At 35.7% G+C, this 10,339-nt stretch overlaps 1 protein-coding gene across 2 annotated transcripts in view; it reads right to left on the reverse strand.

Annotated features, from left to right (window-relative positions):
• Positions 1 to 6,696, reverse strand: part of LOC134751103 (sodium-dependent neutral amino acid transporter B(0)AT3) — a 33,599-nt gene extending 26,903 nt beyond the window's left edge. For both annotated transcript variants that reach the window (XR_010128604.1, XM_063686450.1), the window contains exon 1: positions 6,570 to 6,696. The gene's annotated coding sequence lies outside the window, so the exon portion shown is untranslated. The remainder of the gene's footprint in view (positions 1 to 6,569) is intronic.
• Between the last annotated feature and the right edge of the window lie 3,643 nt (positions 6,697 to 10,339).

A 10,339-nucleotide genomic window follows, 5' to 3' on the forward strand; every position in this document is an offset into this window, starting at 1 on the left:
GTAGTGACCCTGCCTGTGAAGCCGATGGTCCTGGGTTCGAATCCCGGTTAGGGCATTTATTTGTGTGATGAGCACAGATATTTGTTCCTGAGTCTTGGGTGTTTTCTATGTATTTATGTATTTGTATATTATATATATCGTTGTCTAACTACCCACAACACAAGCCTTCTTGAGCTTACTGTGGGACTTAGTCAATCTGTGTAAGAATGTCCTATATTTATTTATTATTTATTTATTTTAATTTGCCTACCCTTCAAGAACTACCCCATCGCATACACTACACTGGTCCTTAGACGATATAAACTCGCAAGCGATCACAATAACACTCTCTCCCTTTAGAACAGGAACCGTGTCAAGGCCGCGAGCCCCCTAACTTAGAGGGGTGAAGGGGAAGGCGAGATTTAATATTCTATAGGGTCCATGCGACAGGGAAGAATTATTGAGAATAATGTATTAATACCTATAGGTACATTGAGTTGGATAAGACTAAGAAAATTACGGCCCAATTATACAATCAAAAACTGACGTAACCTATTTACACGATAACGTACGATATTTACAGCCTGGTGACAGACAGACGGACGGACAGACAGACAGCGGAGTCTTAGTAATAGGGTCCCTTTTTTACCCTTTGGGTACGGAACCCTAAAAAACGGTTATTTTGCTTTATTACCTACTTTAGGTAGCTATAGGTATTACAAAGATAATATAGTGAATAATCCTTAACCATCGTATTTTCACGTAATTTAGTAACAAGCGAGAGGATCAAACAAGCAAAATATTAAAAAAAAACCCGGCCAAGTGCGAGTTGGACTCGCGCACGAAGGACGGAAATTACGCAAAAAACGGCAAAAAAATCACCTTTGTTTTATGGGAGCCCCACTTAAATATTTATTTTATTCTGTTTTTAGTATTTGTTGTTATAGCGGCAACAGAAATACATATTCTTTGAAAATTTCAACTATCTAGCTATCATTGTTCGTGAGATACGGCCTGGTGACAGACGGACAGACAAACAAACAGACAGACAGCGGAGTCTTAGTAATAGGGTCCCTTTTTTACCCTTTGGGTAAGGAACCCTAAAAAACGGTTATTTTGCTTTATCACCTACTTTAGGTAGCTCTATAGGTATTACAAAGATAATATAGTGAATAATCCTTAACCATCGTATTTTCACGTAAAACACACGAGCGTGTTTTGCTATTTCAGTCAACCTCAGTACAAAAAGTACAGAGGTTGACTGAAGTAGGATGACAACACGAACGTTTCCGAGAAAATACGATGGCAAAGGATTGTTCACTACATCAGTACATAAGGTATATTATAAAACTCAGGCGGTGTGTAATAGTACATTATGATACAAGTGTGCTAAGTTGGTCATTACACACGAGGCGATATTGTGCGCGCGAGCTGTAAGCGAGCGCGCAATAAGAAAGCCGATGTGTGTAATGACCAATGCACACGCGTTTCATACGACGTTTTTCAACACACTTGCGAGAAAAAAAAAGAAACTCATATTAATCAAATTTTAATAGTTAAAACAGTTAGTATTGTGTGTTTCATCTGTCATACTCGTACTGCCGGCCGGCCCTCGCTCGCCCCGGCCGCGGGCCGCGCGCCGCGCATGACTCGCCTGCGGGCGCGCCCGTGCCCGCCAGTCCGACCAATTAAAGAAGGCTCCCTTTCCATGCATATTATTAGCAATCAGTTAGCTTCTTAACTCAGTCGGATAATATAGAATGGATAATTGAAAAACCACGAGTGGAATAATACACTGAAAGAGCACGCGTGTTTAATATCTAGGATTATGAATTAATTTTTAACAAGCAGAAACGTCTGCGATCGATGCTATTAAACTTAGAATAAATTTAAAAGTGGAAAAATTACTGTAATTATGTAGGCAGTAATTTTTCCACTTTTAAATCTAGGATTATGAGCCAAAAATCGGTGGAATAAAAACGTCGTTTTGAGCAAGTGTGTTGAAAAGTAGTAAGGCGTTATGAAACATCCCTTTGTCTGCCTACGCTCAACCCTCATATACCACCGGTATCCAGTCCAATCTAGCTTGATACAGAATAGTTGATGCTGTTAGGGTTAATCCAATTTGTTATGGCAGCCTCGCATATCGTCAGCTAATGTAGCAAACCTCTAAGTATCCATACCATTTCAAGGATTAGGGATTTACTACCTTAGCCAACAATGCCTAAAGTTGCAAAGTTAATGCTTTAAGCCGGCGATATGCATTTGGAGATATAAATACATACATAATATCGATGGTTGAATGGTCAAACTCGATGGTATTATGAATGGTCAAACTCGATAAGTTTAGGTACTCCGTCATTTAAATACGAGTAAGAACTCCAGGCACCGCACATTATAGTTCTAATTTCAAAAACCGGCCAAGAGAGCTCCCTATCAAATCTGTGGCTCCCTAGTTACCCTCCTGTCACAATAAGCTGCATAACAGCATTTCGTAATCCCGTTTTCCTCTTTTAAAATAATCAAATCAGATATTTGGCTATGCCTCTACGTTTCCATATTTCCTAATAGTCCTGCCACACTTTGTCATTGCAAATGCCATGCAGAGTTACTCTAGCTAAGTCTGTCTCTACCTCTACCTACCTAAGGGCCACTTGCACCAATCACTAACCCGGGGTTAATCGGTTAAACCTGAAGTTACCATGGTTACCAGTACAGTTTGACACTGGGTTAACGGTTTAACCGGTTAACCCCGGGTTAGTAGGATGGTGCAAGTGGTGCTAAATGTAAGTCCAACAATAGAAATAAGCTATGATATTTGACAGCGCATTCGATCGATGACCTAGATACTTGAATGGAATAGGAGAGGCACTTTAAATGGAATGAATGGTAAGAGCGCCCTATGAGAGTAGATGCGGTATTTGACTGATTGGATAACTCATGACAATCATGACAAGAAACATTTCATGGGAACTTTGCAATTTTGTAAATTCTCTTTGGAACATTGCTAGTTACCATTGATCAATGGCATAGAGTAACTTATACTAGAGCGGTACTGTCATAGTAAATTTTGTAACCCCAGTAAATTCACTGCCATATGTCGACACACTTTAAAACTAAAAATGAAGATTTATAAAAATTCGATAAAATGTATTTAAATATAGATAAATGATTTTTTTTATTTGCATTAATTATTTTTATGATTTTGACCTATGTTCCTTCACTGATATGCGTTAAAATTGTTAAATAACAAACGAAACCGTCAACGCCATCTATACGACAGTAGGCCAAAACTAGTAGCGCCCTCTGAACGAGAATCAAATTTTCTTGATTTTCGAGGCACGTTTTTTTCTTAGACTGTATCCATCTATTACGGAGTTATATCTATCTTTGTCAATGGTAACTGGTTGGTGGTTTCTCGGTTCCTAATCTTTTATTTCTCATACTCTGAAAGGTCGTTGTTGTTGTAAAAGGTGTGCAGAAAATGATACGTTTCTGCACTAGAGCACTTTACGTTCCAAGTAAGATTTTTTTAATATTTTTACGATAAGCAATTGAAATTTGGGTTAGAACCGGCTGCGGTCGCTCACGAGCATTCCTGCACAAATGTGGATGGATAGTTTCCAAAGTGCGATTGCGGGGCTCCTGTAGACATCGAGCACATTATTCAGTACTGCCCACTTAGCAAATACGACGGAAACCCTGCAGACTTGTTTACTCTCGACAGTAACGTAATCCAATGGATACAGAACCTTAGCTTTATAAACAACTGAACAATTATGCCATACTAATAAATAAATATGTATTGTGTGTGTATGGGAGTTCCACGTGCACCTTTAACGAGTTTGATCCTCAGGTCACAAAGCAAATTGATTGCATTTGCTCATTAACTGTAATCAAAGGGTTTCAAGGCCTAAGACCATCTCTGCTATTTTTAGATGCTCTGTCATTTAATTAAGTATGTACATTAATCAATTCGTTTAAATCGATTACCTTAAATACCAAGGAATAAGGATGGAAATGACATTTCACATTATAAATGGATTTTAATAACTGCACTTAACTTTAATTTATTTTTGCGATTATTACGGGATATAGCTATATTGATATTGTTCCATAATTTGCTATTATTTGATTATTTGACATTGTCAAGAATTTATCATGTTATTGATTTTTGATGATGACTTGTTTGTATATTTCTAGACATTGCATAGAATAGAATAGAATAGAATAGAATAGAATAGAATAGAATTTATTTTATTTGTAGTAACTGTACATCGTCATATTCATAATTGTATATACCTAATCAATCTTCTTTGACGATCATAATATAACTTCATATAGATTAGTTTAATATAATTTATATTGTAATTTAATATAATAAAATAAATAGATCTAAATAAAAGGTCGGCAACGCGCATGTAAACCTCTGGAGTTGCAGGCGTGGCTACGGTGACTGATTACCATCAGGCGGGCTGTATGCTTGTTGGCCACCGATGTGATTTATATTTGTATTTATTTATTTATATTCGATTTTTTACTTGTATCAATCAATTATATCAACCTATACGTTATTTAATTGTTTTTAATATTCAGAAAAATTGTTTATTTATCGAGTTTTAATCTGTTCGTTACAAAGTAGTCAAATTATTTGCCGTTTTTTTTTATCGTGAAATGTAAACATAACGGTTACAACTATCAATCATTAAAAATTGCATGGAATGACTGAAATCAACAAGGAATTGCATTATAAGTATGCGACGCGAATTTGTTATCCGTGTTAAATTACCTACGTCGTATCTAAGTACGCAATAAAACAATGCTTTTAAAATATAGAGACCGTCTAAGCAAATTTTTCATTGATTTGAATGCAACAAAGTGAGGGAGTGTTATTCTAAATGTCATATTTTCACAGAAACTTGACATTAATATGACATTGCCACATTTTGTCATTGCAAAACTGCAAATCCCAGGCAGAGTTAGCTTGGGCGTTCCAACTCTAGGACTAAGTAGTTTTTTTATTAAGGTTTTATACAATTGTTTACATAACAATACATAAACACCACTGCTATGGATGGTATAGAAAGGATGCCAATCTCTTATGGCAGAATTGTTGCAAAAGTGACCGCTTTCAGCTTTAAATAATAGTTCCTAATCTCTCCGGTGGCGCTAGTTAGGCTCTGGGACATAACATGAACCATATAAGGCAACAAATAACCCGACCAAATTACGTAGGTTGTTTTTGGTAGTTTTTCGGTGTATGGTGGCGCCGCCTAATTACTGTTTTTTGATGGACACTTTTCATACATAGAGATTTGGCTCCTTTATACAGTCTCCATGACAACTGCATTTATATTCCAGCCATTTAATTTTTACAGAGCTATATCACCATTTATCTTTCTCGTAAAATATTTATTACCTAATTTACTTATAGCTAACTAGCTAAGTGTAAGAGGGACGAATGATACCTATACTGGCAGCAGTACAATGCCGCTATTAGATTAAAATAAGATCTCTACGTGTCAGAAAACGGGAAAAATATCGTTTTATAGAATTTTTAAATACTTTTTAGGGTTCCGTAGCCAAATGGCAAAAAACGGAACCCTTATAGATTCGTCATGTCTGTCTGTCTGTCCGTCCGTATGTCACAGCCACTTTTCTCTGAAACTATAAAGACTATACTGTTGAAACTTGGTAATTAGATGTATTCTGTGAACCGCATTAAGATTGTCACACAAAAATAGAAAAAAAAAACAATAAATTTTGGGGGCTCCCCATAGTTGGAACTGAAACTCAAAAATTTTTTTTTTCATCAAACCCATGCGTGTGGGGTATCTATGGATAGGTCTTCAAAAATGATATTAAGGTTTCTAATATCATTTTTTTCTAAACTGAATAGTTTGCGCGAGAGACACTTCCAAAATGGTAAAATGTGTCCCGAAAATTGGTTTGAACGAGATATAGTAAGTAGTTTTTTTTAATACGTCATAAATCGTCAACCGCAATTTACCTTTCACTCACGTTTCACATAAAAAATACATTGTTAAAATTGTCATGTACGGAACCCTCGGTGCGCGAGTCCGACTCGCACTTGGCCGGTTTTTTTTTTAATTTATTTCACGTGCCGGTAACACGTGACAGGAGCTGACCAGAGATCCTGACCTTCCTGACTTGGCGCATCTTCGCGGCAGTCCCGCGCACAATCAATACAGGTACATGTGGGACACGTTTAACCTCAAAAATCTCGCGAAATACCTTTACAACCTTCAAACTGTCGTTTCTAAATCTTCTAAAAATAAAAATAAACAAGTTTTGTTTTTCATAACACAAGCGGCAAATGTGTTGCGTAATTTAAAAAAAAACGCAATATTTTCCTGTAAAATTTCAATTCCCAATTGGAATTTTACAGGAAAATATAGCGTTGTTTTATATATCCCATTTTTTAAATATTTAGTGTTATATCCTCATAGATTTATGTATATTTAATTTTTGTGCCTAAAATAAAAACACTTTTGCGCTCGACCCACGCAAATAATTTAAAAAAAATTAAAAAAAACTACTCTTTAATTTACTACTTAAACGACACATACTTTTTCGGTTTAAGGTGTTTAGAAATAGTCACTGGCACTTGCACTTTTTTTCGCCGTTCGATTTTCGAAATTTCATTCGTCATACGCGGCGCGGCGCGAACATTCGCAAGTGGACTGCAGCCGGCGGACCAACCTAACCATATCGAGACGCTAGGGATGCGAACCGCTTAATTTAGGTATCGATGAAAATATCCAACATTTCAGCCAATTAGTTTTTAATGAGAAAATTAGAGACTGAGCTCATTAAAATGTTTACCTACATGAAAAGCTTAATTTAGAATGTGATACTTTACAGTAAGGGGATAAGTTGTACTCTCTGTGTTATGTACTTGTTTTGTGCAATAAAGTGTTTACCACTACTATTAATTTACAGGTCATAAAAAACTAAAATTTACCAGCAGGCTTAGCACGGTAGCATTTTTATCGCCTGTCACCATGCCTGTTACGTTCTAACAAGTATGTAAGTGCGAAAGTGACATGCATAGTGACAGGTGATAAAAATGCAACCATGCTGACACCGCACAGCGACAGACAGATGGACAGCGGAGTCTTAGTAATAGGGTCCCGTTCTTACCCTATAGGTACGGAACCCTAATAAAATAAGCAATATCTGAATTCGAACTTACATTTTGTTGTCAAAATGATGACATGTTGCTATTATCCGTCCGTGCGTCTCACGCTAATACATGTACGAATAAGAATAAGCGAAATGCACGCGCGATGATAAGTAAATGATTTCATTTTGATATTAAAAATGTAGTTTGAATTGGCGACTCTACATACCAGTATAGTACCAACTTTACTCACTCTACGCAACCTTGGCAGTCCGCCTCTATGATGCGGCGCGCCTTTTATTTGTATTTGTAACAATTAGACAAAATACGTGTAACGGCAGAAAAACTCGCAACGCAAATCTATTTTCGATTCGCTTTATCATTGTATTTTTTAAGAACGTAACAGGCATGGCGACAGGTGATAAAAATGCTACCGTGCTAAGCCCGACGTATCATGTATCTCATGAACCGTGATAGCTAGACAGTTGAAATTTTCACAGATGATGTATTTCTGTTGCCGCTATAACAACATACTAAAAAGTACGGAACCCTCAGTGGGCAAGTCCGACTTGCACTTTTCCGGTTTATATATATCATATTATACGTGTATTATCACACGAACCAGGGCATCTCTAGACGTTATCTTTCTTTAATAACTATACATTTTAACAATACAATATATATCACATTGAGGCTAATAAACTTCTTATTATACTAATTAATTAAAAGCTTATTATGACATAATATGATATCAATATCTATTCGAGTATAATGTTCTACTCCTATACTAAGTAACTGATAATCGATAAATGTATGTAGGTTCTAGTACAGACAGTTACTTTACTATGTGTACACTTAGATAATTATTTAAATGTCCCCTACCCTCTGATTAAGCTCTGATTAACAACCATTATTTGTGGCATTTTCAACCAAAAGGGTACTTATTGTTGGTTGTCAATAAGACGCTATATCCATAAAGCTTCATTTTGAAATCAACCTTATCAACAACCGACAATGTGGTACCTTTTTGTTGAAAACGTCACATTTAGTAGGTAGCTGTCAACATGGATGCTTGAAATAAAATCTCCAAAATTGACTTTTCAAAATATATCATAAAAACTATTTTTAATGAAACCATTGAGTAACTTATACTAGAGCGGTACTGTCATAGTAAATTTTGTAACCCCAGTAAATTCACTGCCATCTGTCGACACACTTTAAAACTAAAAATAAATATTTATAAAAATACGATAAAATGTATTTAAATATGGATAAATGATTTTTTTATTTGCATTAATTATTTTTATATGATTTTGACCCATGTTCTTTCACTGGGTATGCGTTAAAATTATAAATAACAAACGAAACAGTCAACGCCCTCTATACGAGTGTAGGCCAAAACTAGTGGCGCCATCTGATCGAGAATCAAATTTTCGTGATTTTCGAGGCACGTTTTTTTCTTAGACTGTATCCATCTATTACGGAGTTATATCTCTCTTTGATGAAACTGATAGCAACAACAATATATTATAACATTATACATATATATTGTATGATAACAACAACAACAGTTTCTTATCGATTTTGTGCTTAAATAACGCCCAGCAACTCTCCAGTACTTCGGTGCTTATCATAATTCACAGAATTCGCCCATTTCCAAAACAATAAAATATTTACTTAACATATTTACTAACTTTAAAACTAATCAATACTTGAAATATTATACATATAATCAAAGATAGATATAACTCCGTAATAGATGGATACAGAATACAGTCTAAGGAAAAAACGTGCCTCGAAAATCACGAAAATTTGATTCTCGTTCAGAGGGCGCTACTAGTTTTGGCCTACAGTCGTATAGATGGCGTTGACGGTTTCGTTTGTTATTTAACAATTTTAACGCATATCAGTGAAAGAACATGGGTCAAAATCATAAAAATAATTAATGCAAATAAAAATATAATGTATACAGATATATAATTAAAAATATGCGAGTATGTTTAAAAATATGTGAGTCACTGACCTAATTATTGAAATGATTTAATGTATCTTTGACATGATCTTTATGTACTCAGTCCATAAATTTATTATTATTGTTTATTTTATTTTATTATTATTATTATTTATAATTGAACCTAGATATAGAAATGTAATGACTTAGGCTAGTACTGTAAAATTGCATTTTGTTTTAAATAAATTGAAAATTGAATAATATGTGCAATAATTCACGTTTTAGCTACCACACTGACAATATACCTATGCCAATTTTCCTATCTTTCAATAGGTACCTATAGCAAAGCTTTCCTTGTTAATTAATTTTAACTTTTTTACAACAAAAGAAGGCTTTTTACAGTAGGCCATTTTCAGCCATTCTCGAAACATGTTTGTCACATCCCTATTTTGAGTTGACGTCACGTCTCCAAAGGGGTGGGCATGCGCGGAAAGTCCGCCATCTTGGATACCCTCGGTTCCTTCCGCATTGCTTCGTCAGCCTTCGGCCAGCCATATACGTGTTCAAAGCGTTTTGTATTCGATCTTAAACAAGTAGCAAGCATACCTTGACCTGCGAATGCCGTATAAAATCATGTGCAGTCTGAGATTACACGTATACTGGACGTTTTATTGTAAAGTAATTTAACTTTGCGAATAACTAGGAAGTCGGGTGCAGACATTGCAGTGATCGCTTAGGTTTACAAATTTAATATACAAAAATTGTGGTCGAAGGAAATTAAACTTTATTAATATAGTAAGAAGGAGATATGTAGTAAGGAAATTTGTAAATCGACCACAAATTAGAGGTCTCTCTGAAATACTAGTGTATACTATGGAGAGGGGTGTCGTTATACCCAGTTATTATATAACCAGGCATTGTTAACTGCGAGCGAAATCCATTGAAGTACTAGGGTTGTAACTGGTTGTCATACGTCATTTCAATGGATTTCGCTCGCAGTTTACGATGCCTGCTGATAACGCTAATTACGCGTGGTCGGTGTGCTCACTTCCGGGGTCCGAAAATTAATGATCTATTTAAATAATTTAGAAACTATATAAAGTCTCAGGACTCTCACTCCACACCAACCACCCCACACCAAGTCACTATGGGTTTCCTAGACTTATGGCCTACTACGGAGCTACTCTGCCTTGAGGCCTGCAGAATAAATTTTTGAATACTGCTTTTTTGCAAAGTGAAGGCGTGTCATTATATGTAGTATATTA

Source organism: Cydia strobilella, chromosome 21 (assembly GCF_947568885.1).
Source record: "Cydia strobilella chromosome 21, ilCydStro3.1, whole genome shotgun sequence".
Taxonomy (NCBI): domain Eukaryota; kingdom Metazoa; phylum Arthropoda; class Insecta; order Lepidoptera; family Tortricidae; genus Cydia; species Cydia strobilella.